Here is a 13,642-nt window from a genome sequence, read left to right on the forward strand (position 1 = left end):
TATCAAGAAGTAAATAAGGTAATCTGAGTGGGTCAAGGAGGCTTTTTGGGTGTGAGAAAGGATAAAGGGGATACTTAGGTGATTATAAGGTGATTGGAGGAGGAAAGAAGGTAAGGGAAGGTATATAGGAGATAAAGGAAATGGGGTATGTAGGAGAGGGCAGCTCAAACAGGTTTATTCCCGGAGGCTTGAGACAGAGGATACAGGGAGGAAATTAAGGCTATTAAGAAATGTTTAGGTTTTGGCTCAAGGGTTTCTCTTGTTAGTTTCTAAAGTTTCTTGAGGGAGGAGTTGAGAGGGCCCCTCTCTGCCAGTCAAACTAATGGCTGGAGGAAGTCTCTAATAAGTACTTCCTGCCAAGATGGATGCCCCAGTTCTCTCAAGAAATAAAAAGAAAATGATTCCTTCCCTCTTTAGCCCTTGCCTCAATTTTCAATACAATGATTCACCAGAGGCTTGAATAGGTAACAAGGGGATTTATTAATACCAGGGTCAGTCAGAAAGGGAGAGAGGATTTTCTAACTGCTGTTAGGGAGAAGGGTGATGGCCGGGGATGGATCACAGGAGCGGTTTAGACTGAGAGAGCCTGCTCTCCCAGTCTGGAGATTCGACTCCCTTTTAAGTAAAGTCCTTATTGAATCACTAAAACTAGGGGTAACTTATTTGAGGATACTCTACTTGTCTAAAACCCACAATGTTTAATCACCAAGCCCTTCCTTCCACCTAGGGCCCAAAGGAAATTCAGGGGAAGGGAAGGGAATGTAGATGGAGAGATCAGGGAGAGGTCCAGAGAAATGAGACAGGTTTAAATTTCCCCAAGACAAGATAAGCACAGACTAAGGCCGAAGCAATTAGGCCAAAGCCAAGCCAAGCCAAAAGGCCGCAGCTAACAGGGTAAGCCAAAGCAAAGCCTCCAGCCACAGCGAAAGCCAGAAGGCAAAAGCCCCATCAGTTGGAACTTCACCTCTATCTATAGTTTCAAGTTCCAACCGACTTTCTGAAAATTCTAAGATGTTTAACTGACTTTTTGTGACTGTTAGAAATTACAGAGGCAAAAAGTTTCTGTTAGGCACCTTGCATTACAGATATCTTACATGCCATAAGAGATGAAGGACAGAATGTCACCAAAATAATCTTGAAAGATTTATATGAAGTGATACAAAGTGAAGTAGGTAGAACTAGAGAACACTGGATACAGTAACAGCAGTAATGAACAATGATTAACTGTGAATCATTTAACAATTATTAGTAACATAAGAATCCAAGACAAGTCAAAAGGACACATAATATAAAAGGCTATCTATCACCATAGAAGAAATTTAGGGAGTGTAAATGCAGATTGAAGTTTATCATTCTTCCCTGTATCTCCATGATTCTTTCTCTATGATAAATGAAATAAAACTGCTTTTACAACATGACAATCATGGAAATAGGTAATAAATGATAATACATGTATTGCATATTGTAAAAAGGAATTCTTTATCTTTTTAAAATTTATTGTGGGACCTGGAGGTCCTCTTATCATAGAGATGTGTAGGGATTAACCAGCCCACAGTGACAGGAAGTAGAAACCAAAGAGACAGGAAGGAGGAAGCATAGAGAAAGGAAGTGAGTTACATAAATTGTATAAAAAGGGCCAGCTTCAATTGGCTGAGCTGTCAGTTACTGACAGTTAGGTGCTGGCAGTTGCAAAGAAGTTGGCTGCTGGGACTGTGTTGGGTTGGTGGTAGGCATTTAGTTGCTAGAATATAAAAGGTGAGCTGAGACTTTAGAGGGCTTTTGATTTTAGCCTTTAGAGGACTTTTGGCTTTAGTCTTTAGAAGGGCTTTTGGGCTTTGAGTTTTGAGCTTTTGGTTTGGGCTGTTAGCTTTTTTCTTTCTTGAACTTTTTTGGGAGGTAGTTGGTCTTTGGTGACAGGCCCAATTGAGGTTGGATTAAACACTGATTGGGTTGATTTTGATTGGGGTGGATTGGGTTGGAACTTTGTGGGGTGGTTGTTATTAGCAGTAGTTATAGGCAGTTATAGGTAGACATGGGCAATTTTAGGTAATAATTATAGATAGTTATAGGATAACTAGTATAGACATTAGAAAATTTTCTTTCTTTACCTCTATCCTATATTTCCCCCTTTCCTATATTCTTTTCTATCTCTATCTTAATAAAACTAAATTGTCAATTATTAAAAGCTGCTATTTTATTTTTGTCAAAACCCTATATTAACCCTTACAATATATTATATAACCTGCTATCTCTGAGAGATGAGATGGGTGAGAGGGAAAGAGAAAACATGAATCACAAAATGTTAGAAAATGATTATTAAAATAGTTGACATGTAATCTGTAAAAATAAAAAAGAGCATACAGAAATTTGTTAAATGGGATGGCCACTACCCACTGTGGGTAATTGATCTAGAAAGGAATAGCAGTGGAAGATACTTAGCAAGTATTTCTAAGGGTTTTGGAACACTAGAGAATAAGCTAAGGGCTTCAAAACAGGTGATCTTTTCACTGACACATGGGATTAAAAATCAGGACTTCACAAGAGAGAGATTTGGGAAATGAACATCTGATAAAGGATATCCTATATCAAAACATCTCTCTGGAATTTTGGTTCATAGTATAGTGTAAAAAGAAATGATGGATATGATCTGCTGCCCTGAACCTTGCAGAAAAAGCCAGACCCAGATGTGGGGTATCAAATACAAAATCTTGTTTATTCTTAAAATAGTACCGTATATCTCATATTTTCTTTCTTACAGCTTATATTCTTCTTCAGTGACACTGGCATCACCATTTTTGAAAATGAAATTCTTCTTTTCAACTTTAGGCATTTTCTCTGATTGGCAACCATGTCTAAAATGCTCTCTCATCTTTACATCCTTGATTCTCTGACTTCCTTCAATCCCCAGCTAAAATACAACCTTTTATAGGAAATCTTTCATAGTCCTTCATATGCTTTCATTTTGGTGCCTACTTTCCTTAACTTTTCCACTATTTATCCTATACATAGATTATTTGTGCATATTTGTTTACTTTTTTTGTCTCCCCCATTCGATTTTTAGTTCATTCAGGCAAATATTGTACTTTTTTATACTTAAATTTAGCACTATGTCTATGAAATATTTAAGTGTTTTTATAGTTGTGTCTGTCTTTTTATGATCCCATTTGGATTTTTTTTGGTAAAGATACTGGAATGATTTCTCTAGCTCATTTTGCAGGTGAGGAAACTGAAGCAAACCTGGTTGAATGATTCACTCAGACTTATACAGCTATTGTCTGAGATAAGATTTTTTTTAAAAACCTTACCTTCTGCCTTGGAGTATTGACTCCAAGGCAGAAGAGTGGTAAGGGCTAGGCAATGGGGGTTAAGGGACTTGCCAAGGGTCACACAGTTGGGAAGTATCTGAGGTCAGATTTGAACCTAGGACCTCCCATTTCTAGGCCTGACTCTCAATCCACTGAGCTACCCAACTGCCCCTCTGAAGTCAGATTTGAACTCAAGAAGAGGAGGCTTTCTGACTCCAGGCCTATCACTTTGTCCACTGTGCACCAAGTGGTCCCCTGGCACATAGTAGGTGTTCAATAAATTTTATTGAATTATTGAGTATTTGTTGAGGCTGTCTTGAATACAAGTGACTATATATATAGTGTGTGTGTTTTCTCTTTTTATTAATTATGTTGGATTTAAAAAGCACAATCAAAGATGAGATAATACTGCTATTTGGATTGGGTAGGAAGCAGAAATTTTAAGTTATTCAACTATATCTCTTTTCTCTATCAAATTTAGTAAGAATCAACAATGTTATGTGTCAGGTACACTTAAATGATGTTAGGCTCTCATAAGAGAATAATAGTTTCTAGAACAATGAAAGAGTAATTCCATTGCTAAGAGTCTTTCTGGGACATTGTAATTACTTATTAGTGTCAAGTTATGGATTATGTAAAAATAAAGGTTTATAATTAATCTTTGGAGAGATATCATTAACATCAAAGTCCAAGACTGACTAAGAAAATTCAGTCTGGCAATGGAAATAAGTTAGAGGCAATCTAGTGAATCACTTCTTTTTATAATTGAAGAAACTGAGGTACAGGAAACTTTGAAAAGATTTACCGAAGGGCATTTGGATATTAAGAGACAAAGCAGGGATTCAAATCCAAATCCCCTGACTAGAATTCCATTTCTCTTTACATTTTATAAATTTTCTTTGACGTTGTCATAGAATTTAATGCTCGGATAGTGGTTAGACTCTACAATTTTTTCTTTAGATACTAATATTCCAAGATACATTTTTACCACCAAATTAAATTGTTTATTTTTACAAAATTGCTAAAAAGTTTATGCATTAACAAAACTTTTAAAATGAGCAAAATCTAGCAAATGATGATATTGATGTTATTGAAAATTTAACCTGAAATTCCTGCCTCAACAGTTTATAATGTACATAATTGTCTTCTAACCATGCAACTATGAGAGATTAGCTTCTAGGTGATAGAATTATCATAAAAACATCAGTCATAACCATGGGAAACTTTCTTGTTTTATTGATCTAATTGGGAGAAGAAATGAGGCACAAATTGAGAGTTGCAACAGATAACTTTAGAGTAAAAATATTTAAATATTTAAAAGCAAAAAGACACAAAAATAGGCCAAAGGAAATGTTGCAACCAAAGGATTTTGTCATAAAGAATGATCATTATAGATATCATTCAGAATTTTAATAAAATGATTAAAAGTTATATCAAATGCTTTATTTTATTTTATAAAATTCTCCTTTGATGAAATAATTTTAAATTAATATATAAAAACTTTGCAACAAACTCTAATGTTTAAAATTGTTAAAATAAGAATGAAAATTTTATTGAATAGTCAGTTGGTTCTTATAAGGGATCATATAACATCTCTTTCCAGTTGATTACATTTGTATCTTATAAGTCTTCAAGTAATTATAGTTATTATTTCTCTTAAATTGAACCAAAAATGGAATTGAATTGCTTCAGTTGCTTTTATTTTGGATGAAAAATGAATTATTTTTCTTCTCAATCTTGTCATGTACTTGAGAAACAGGGGGCAGGGGAAGAAGAGGAAAATATTCATTCAAGGTGATTTTTTACTTGTAACTATGAATCTTTCTATCTCTCATAAGTATTCCAGAGAGCTCAGTATGGAGTGTTAAATCTTTATGATTGTTAAGTAAATGTGTTGCCCTGTAAAAAACTGTTATGTTTTTGAGTTTCCTGCAGGTGCTTGTAATAGGTAAATATAAAGAATATATAACGAGAAACTGCTTAATCTTTTTTCTTCCTTTTGTCTAACTGCATGTTTTCGGAATTGCAACCAGTTGAACTTAATCCACTGTGTTCTGGGAGCAGCTGCAATATGCCTTGGTGGAAGACCATAAATTCAAATTAATTAATCCAAAATGAATTACAAATTATTTTTGTAAACTACACATTGATCCTAAAGGGTTATTATACCAGCTGAACTTGATGTCATTTGCCCCATCTGCCACAGCAGATGCTTTATTCCAATATGAATATTAAATGAATTTTGAAAGCAATTTCCATAATTGTAAGAAACATTCAGAGAATGAAGTGAAGATGATACTCTTTTAGATGATACGAATATTCTTATTACATCTCAGACAGGATTGCAATACATGACATAAATATAATCTCCCCAAAACCTAAATTTAATTATACAATCAAGTACTAAATCTCTGCCCAGTAAAAATAATTACTCCTGGTGCATAGTAGTATTACCATACTTTTATTTAGTTCAAGTCTTTAAATCTTAAGCATTTATTTTAAATTTTTTGGAAATTATTGTCTTACATGTGCAAATTTCCACCAAATATATCAGCTATATGGACATTAGAAATATGTCAGCTTTCAAATATTGTAATTTTGGAAAGTTTTGAACCATATGGTGATACGCATGATTCTGTTTAGATGATATTTGGAAGAGAGTTGGCCAAAATGTTTTTAGGTGGTATAGATGAAAGAGCATTGAATTTGTTTTCAAGAAAATCTCAATTCAATAATGTCTCAAACACTTACTAGATTGTGTAAAAGTAGGCAAGAAACATTTTTTCTATATACCTAACTTTCTACATCTATAAAATTAGAGGGTTTGACTTGATGACCCTGAAAGTCTCTTCCAGCTCTAGATCTTGCAGGTAGCTCAGTGGTTAGAATTCTGGGCATTGAGTCAGAAAGAAATGAGTTCAAGTTTGACTTCAGACACCTATTAACTTTGTGACTCCTGGCAAGTAACTTAATCTGTTTGCTTCAGTTTGTCCAACTATAAAATGACAACAATAATAATCTTTTTTAGAATTGTTGTTGGGATGGCCAAATAAGATAATATCGGTTAAAAAAAAAGCACTTTGCACAATCTGATTCCTGGCACATTTTTGTTGTTTAGTAATTTCAGTTTTGTCTGACTCCTTATGATACCATTTTTAGTTTTCGGCAAAATTGTTGGAATGCTTTTACATTTTCTTCTACAGCTCATTTTAAAGATGATAAATTAAGGCAAACAGGGTTAGGTAATTTTCCTTGAGTCACATAGCTAGTAAGTATATGAGACTGGATTTGAACTAATGAAGATGAGTCTTCTTGATTCTCAGCCCAGAACTCTATCTAGGCTCCAAACTCCTAGCTGATCTGTCACATAGCAGGCAATATATACTTGGCTAATTCTTTCCTTTTCCTATCTACAATCTACTGTTCCAAGAACAGTGAAAATATTAGAAAAAGCTGTAGAACCTCATAGGCAGACAGTGGACACAAGTTGTGAGCTAGATTTCTTATGCTATTTGTAGAAATGAACATAATACATGAAAACATAATACATGAAAAGCACTATGGGAGATTGCATTAAAAGTTCAGGAAGAAATATAATTTAAGGAGGAGAAGAATATTGCATGTCCAACTAACTTTAAAAAATTATCTAAATTTACTGATAGGAAACTCATAAGAAGATGGAAGAGTTTTCTGTTTTCTTTTTGTACTAATATTTTTTGCTCAAATTAGGGCATATATAGGACAGGAGCTGAAGGATATCTTAAATTTAACTGGTCAGTTTTCAGGTGGCTTCTAACTTCTTGGCTTCCATCTCTTCTCTTCATTTTTGAATACCTTACAATGTCCCAGCTCCCCTTTATAAGGGCGGAAAATGGGGTTTTTGGATTCAATATATTTAAAGATGGTCACCAGGGGAAATTTACCCAATTTAGGAATAACCTCAAGTCAAAATTAACTTTTATGGAAGTTTATTTACAATTGAGAAGAGAGAGGAAATAAGGAAATAAGAATCTAACACAGTAGGTAAATTACAAAGATCCTCTAATTAATCCAGGTAGATCTAATTAACCCTCAAACAAGAGAGTCAGAGGGCCAGAGGCCCAGAGGTGAATGAAGCATGGCTTCATTCATTAAAGGGAAGTTCCTTAAGAGAAGCTCAGGAAGATTCAGTCTTTAAACTCGCCCAGCAGACTTCTAATGAAGATATTGAAAGCAGTCTCAACAAGGTCTCAGCCAGCACTCCCCCATGGACCAGAAGAGCTCCTTCATCAACTGCCCTCTTCACCAGAAGACCCCCTTCAGCAGAAGACCTTCTCCTTTTAAAGGGGTCACTTATGCATCACTCCTTATGTGCCTCCTCCCTAATTTGCGTGTCCAATCACAATAGAGGCTTCTCATAGGACTACCTAGGAGGCAGTCAGTTGATTCTGATTCATTACCCACTCTAGCACAGGTGGGTTATGGACCTCCCAGAATTGGAGGTGCTCTCACCTTTGGTGATAAAATCTAAAGATGGGCAATGTAGACTTAATCTAATTATCACACCTTGCAATAGCAAATCCAGTTATTATCCTTTGTTTCTACTGAAGCAATCAGGTGAGTTTATTGATCATGAAAAAAAGTTGTTTTTTACTAAAAGATAACTTTTTATTGGAAACATATTTGAAAATTCAAAACATACTATGAACAATTAAAAGTAGTTTTCTTGTAGCTTAGCAATTTGTCAACAAAAGGATTCTACTCAGTAAAGAGAAAATTTCACTATTAATATAAGTTAATCAAATACATTAAAACTGTTTTGATTTGCACATAGTTTTTCAGATATAACAATTACATAAACTGAGGTTCACTTGTATATTTGTTAAATATTTTTTTCCTTAATGACAGAAAGAAGTTTTAGTTCCATTACTTTATCTTTCTATTCATTAGTGGAAGTCAAAGCATTTTAAAAGGATGTTTTTCACAAATTTTGATCCTGCTAGAATATATGAAAGAAGACTTTTCTAGAAAGAGGGACCATATAATCCTATAAAATGGAAATATAATTGAGGATGAGAGAAATTAATACCACCTCTTTTGATATTCTCTGATTGTCTATTCTATCTACCATTTGGCACTGATTTGAAAAAATTATAAAAAATTGCCCATGACAAAAACATATGATTTTTTTAACTTCAAAAATCATGAATTATATTATTTATTCCTCTGGTCATAAACACACATTTCTAAATGTCCTAGAATTAAAAATTAGAATGATTAGAATTATTATTTTTTATTTTGAGACTTGTAATCTATTATTACTCTTCCTCCATCGTTTTCAGGTATAAACATATTCATGCCTTAAAGCCTGTCCTAATAGACCTCCTAATCCTCAGTTAAGCCTTGTAGCTCTTCTCTGAACACTAGATATGTTTGAATATCCTTTTTCAAATAAAATGCCCACAACTGGACTGAATGCTCCAAATGAGCTTTTAGAAGAGCTTTGTATAATATAATTGTTATCTCTCTTGAATCATAACTAATCCCTTCATTCTTTTTACTCCAAAATCTAATTAGTCTTTTCCCCTAAGTCATGGTATGCTAGAACTCAGTCATATATTTATCCCTTTTGTTTTGTACCTTTGCAATTTTCCCAGGAAATGATTATAAAATAGCTTGCTTTTCTTATTTATTTTTGGGTGATTATTAACTAAAGATTGACATTCTAAAATCTTATGTTTCTACTTTCTTCTTCCTCCATAAATACCCTTCCTTTTAAGTGTACTTCTCTGTGGCACCATGTTTTCTCATTCATTGTGAAAGAATACAACATAATACAAAATCAAAATTTAAAAAACAAAACATAGAGGACACTTTGTATTAAAGTAGGACAATTAGGAAACCAAAGAATAGCCTAAGGCCAAATAATGAAATAGAACTAACAATATTTCATTTGGTTTCCAATATTTAACTCAACTCTTAAAAACATAAAATTTAAGGATTTGGAGGAAACCAAGATATTCCTAAGTCTAGATATCTCAATATTTTGATATTTGTTCTTACTGATAAACTAAACCTGTGCAACTATCCATAAATTTAACATAGGCCAAGTAAAAGTAATTTTAAAACTCTCTTTCATGCAAATCAAATATTTGAAGAAGTTATTATATCTCCCCAACTTTTTTTCTTGTCAAAGAACCATTACTTCTTTCAATACTGTTTGTACAGCACCTATAATCTTGGGCTCCTATACAGTAAGTAGAAAATAGTGGGATGCTAAAGTCAGAATGATCAATGATGACATTGAATACAGGAATGGCCTTTTTTTAATGGACAAGTGAAAAATGAAGAACTCATTTGTTGAGGCCTGAGAAATGAAGGATCATGGGTCAAGATGAAATTCTAACTATAGAATGTTAAAAGAATTCACTGGCCTTCCAATGAAAGATTAGTCTATTTATGAAGTCAACACAGCCTTGTAAAAAAGAAGAAAAGCCTGAACATTGGTTGTTTCACTTTTTTTCAATTTATAGACAAATAATCCTTTAGATACTGAAAATCTTTGATTCTTTAACACCCTCCCTCTCTTCTTCCCAAACAAGTTCCCATCTTTTTCTATAAAAAATTGTCATTGGTCAAAAGAGCTTGAAAATATTACAGGGCTTCTGGAATACTTTGAAAACATTTAAAATGTTTACTAAATTACAAATACATCACAAATCACTTTTTAAGAGGTTGGAAGAAAGTTAAAATGCATTTCACAGCATCCTTAGTGCAATTGCAATATTCTTTTCACATAAGTATTCTCCATCATGCTATTTGTGGTTTTCTAAAAGAATCAGATAGCTGAAAGTAGGAAGAAATAGAGTGCCAATACATAAGCAGTTTCTGTTCCCTTTAATTGTGGTATGGCATTTCAGTTTACAGGTAATATGTATCTTCAATCTGAATAGTACAGCCTTTAACTTGCTAGAGTTAAATGCTGAGGAAAATAAATGGCCTTACATATACCAAAGAAAGGCTAAATTGGGCAGAGAACCTCAAAGCCAGAGTGTTCATCTTGATAATAGCAAAAGAGTCAATTGAGTTTCTTTTTGCAGGAAGAGCTGAGTCCCACTAAGCTATTTACAGAGAATTTTATTGTCTTTAAATCAAGCCAAGATCCCAAAGTGAATTATATATTTATTGAAAACACTTAACTAAAACTAATTTAAGGAAGCATAATTCCACAGCAATAGCTTAAATTGCTCATGGTCAAGTATAGAAGATACTATCATTGTTCCAGAGTGTCATCATCTCTAAATTCACACACACACACACACACACACACACACACACACACACAGATAAATAATTTAAGAAAAATATACATGGAGATAAACATAATAAATTATTCAAGGCTTACCATGATCCATTTTCTATGTATTCTCCACCATCATCCCTTATTCCCATGATTGAGTCTGTAAACCCCACATTGGCTATTATGGTAACAATTTTCTTGAAGACCACAGATGTAAGTTCAGCTTTCATTCTATTTTATTGTCATTACCAAGTGCTTCCACTCAGAGTGCCTTTCTTCTCAATGGTTCAAATGAAACTCTAATGCATTTATCAATTTTTTCCCTAAATGCACAGATATAGCCTGGAAAGAAGAAGTGAATAGGAAAAAAAGGAAAGGGAAGAAGAGAATAGGTAATTTAAAATTAAATTCTACAATGTAAACATTTTAAAGCAACTATTTGTGCTGAACACTGCAGTGGGATGTGAGAATTTAAGAAATTTAGAAAAGATCTCTTATCTCTTACATAACTTAGAGTTTAATAAAAGAATATGATATATCTACCAATAATTATTTTGATGCATCCATCCAGTGGTACATGTCTTAATCCACTAGTGCAGTGATGGGAAAACTATTCCCTGCGGGCCAGATCCAGGCTGTAGTTTTCCCATCACTGCTTTAAGCAATTCCCTAATCACTACACCCCCACATCCATATGTAGTAATTAGGGAATTGCTTACAGCAGTGATGGGCAAACTATGGCCTGGATCTGGCCCACAGGGAGTAGTGTGCCCATCACTGCACTAGCGCCTCCTCATGTTATACAATTCGTTTCCATACTTTGTGGCAACAAGTTTTTTTAATATTGAAAATACTGGACGAAAAGTACAAATAAATTATCAGTAAAGATATTATATTTGTATCTAAAATTTGTCCCAATTTATTTCCTATATACATGATTATGTAAAATGAGATTCCTTTTAAATTGTTCAGTGCGGGTAGAGCCAAGATGTGGCATAATAGCAGCAAAAACCTGAAGCTGCTCTGAATATTCTTCCAAAACAATTTTTAAAATCCACCTCAAAAGGATGGGAGTCAAAGCAGGATAAGCAAGGGGGCTTTCCCACCGAACACAAGTGAAAGATAGCCAGAGAGAGTAGAATTCCATGATATAAGGGGGAAGTAGAATCAAAACCACACAAAGAAAAGCACGGGCTGACTGCTTCCACCACCACCACCAATGATAGGAACAGATGTAGAAGCAAGACTTAGTGAACTTTGGGATTCCATTGGCAGGAAAATTAGCAAAGAGCAGCAAAAAGTCAAATACAAAAACAAAATCAAATGAGACAAGTTGAAGAAAAACTGGAAGAAAAGTTGGATTAAGAAATAAAAGTAATGCAAAAAGAAAATAACAGCTAAAAAAGCAACCTCGTACAAATGGAAAAAAGAAGGCTGCAACAACAAAAGAGCAGCTCAGACTCCTCCAGAAGGCCCTAGGTGCTAGCAGTGATGTCCAGAGTTCCATAGTGTTCTGGATTCTCAAGCCTCCTCAGCAGAAGTGAAAAAAGTCCCAGGTCAAAACCCTGCAAAACAGAAGCTAAGACAAAAATAGCCAGCAGATTTCCCATTCCATTGGCAGGAAAATTAGCAAAGAGCAGCAAAAAATCAAATACAAAAACAAGACTCTTAAACCTCTAAAATTTATATGGAAAAAAGAGCAAAAAACAAAAGCAACAGGAAATGGTGGGAAACAAGCAAACATACACAAAATCTCCAAGAAAGTATTGGTCACAAGCTCTGGAAGATCTCAAAACAAAATCAAATGAGACAAGTTGAAGAAAAACTGGAAGAAAAGTTGGATTAAGAAATAAAAGTAATGCAAAAAGAAAATAACAGCTAAAAAAGCAACCTCGTACAAATGGAAAAAAGAGGCATAGAAATGCAATAAAGAAAAAAGCAAATTAAAAATCAGAATTGACCTCAAATGGAAAAGGAGAATCAAAAGATAATGGAGGAATTCTTCTTTAAAAATTAGAATTGGGGCAAGTAGAAGATAATGATTTTAAAAGACATCAAGTTATAATAAAACAAAATCAAAAGAATGAAAATAAAAGAAGAAAATATGAAATATTTCAGTGAAAAAATATTGACCTGTAAAATAGAGGCAGGAGAGACAATTTGAGAATTATTGGACTACCTGAAATTTATGAACAAAAATAAAAAAAAGAAAAGCCTAGGCTCAAATTACAAGAAATCATCCAAGAAAATTATCCTTATATTTTAGAAAAAATGTGCAAAATAGACATTGAAAGAACCCACAGATCACCTCCTGCAATAAATCCCCAAATGACAACTCCCAAGAATGTCATAGCCAAGTTTAAGTGCTTCCAGGCCTAGGAGAAAATACTGCAAGCAACCAGAGTGAAACAATCCAGATATAATGGAACCCCAGGCAGGATTACACAGGATCTGACAGCTTCCACACTTTAAGACCACAAGGCTTAGGATATAATATACCAGAAGGAAGGAAAGCTGGGTTTACAAACAGATGCCACCTACTCATCAAAAGTGCCTATATTGAGACTTCCTGGTTAAGATGGTAGCTGAGTAAAAAGGAGCTACTTAACCACTCCTAACTGAAACATATAGGACTCCTCAAGAAGACATAAAAACAAATCCAGAGGAATAAAAGGACTCCACAAAAGGGTGTAGCATTGATGGTATGTGGAATTGGGGCATTTCCATGTTATAAGGGGGTGAAATAGCTATCACTAAAACGCAAATTCAGCAACACCCTCCCCCATCCCACCCACCTACAGTGCCAAAGCCAGCACACAAGAGCTAGAGCAAGCTTGGCTCCATTAAGTTCTTGGCAGCTACCTGGAGTCACCAGGGCATGTTCCTGAGAGCAGCAATATTTAAGACCACAAGAGGCTAAAGGACAAGGGCGGACTTTGAACGCAGACCCTGAGCACAGGCTCAAGCACAGGCTCTTGAGTCCACGGATCCTGAGTGCACTAGCAGACTCAGATCCTGAGCACAAGAGTGGACCTTGAGTGAGGACCCAGTGCAGAGG

This window comes from Gracilinanus agilis, chromosome 1, assembly GCF_016433145.1.
Source record: "Gracilinanus agilis isolate LMUSP501 chromosome 1, AgileGrace, whole genome shotgun sequence".
Classification (NCBI taxonomy): Eukaryota; Metazoa; Chordata; class Mammalia; order Didelphimorphia; family Didelphidae; genus Gracilinanus; species Gracilinanus agilis.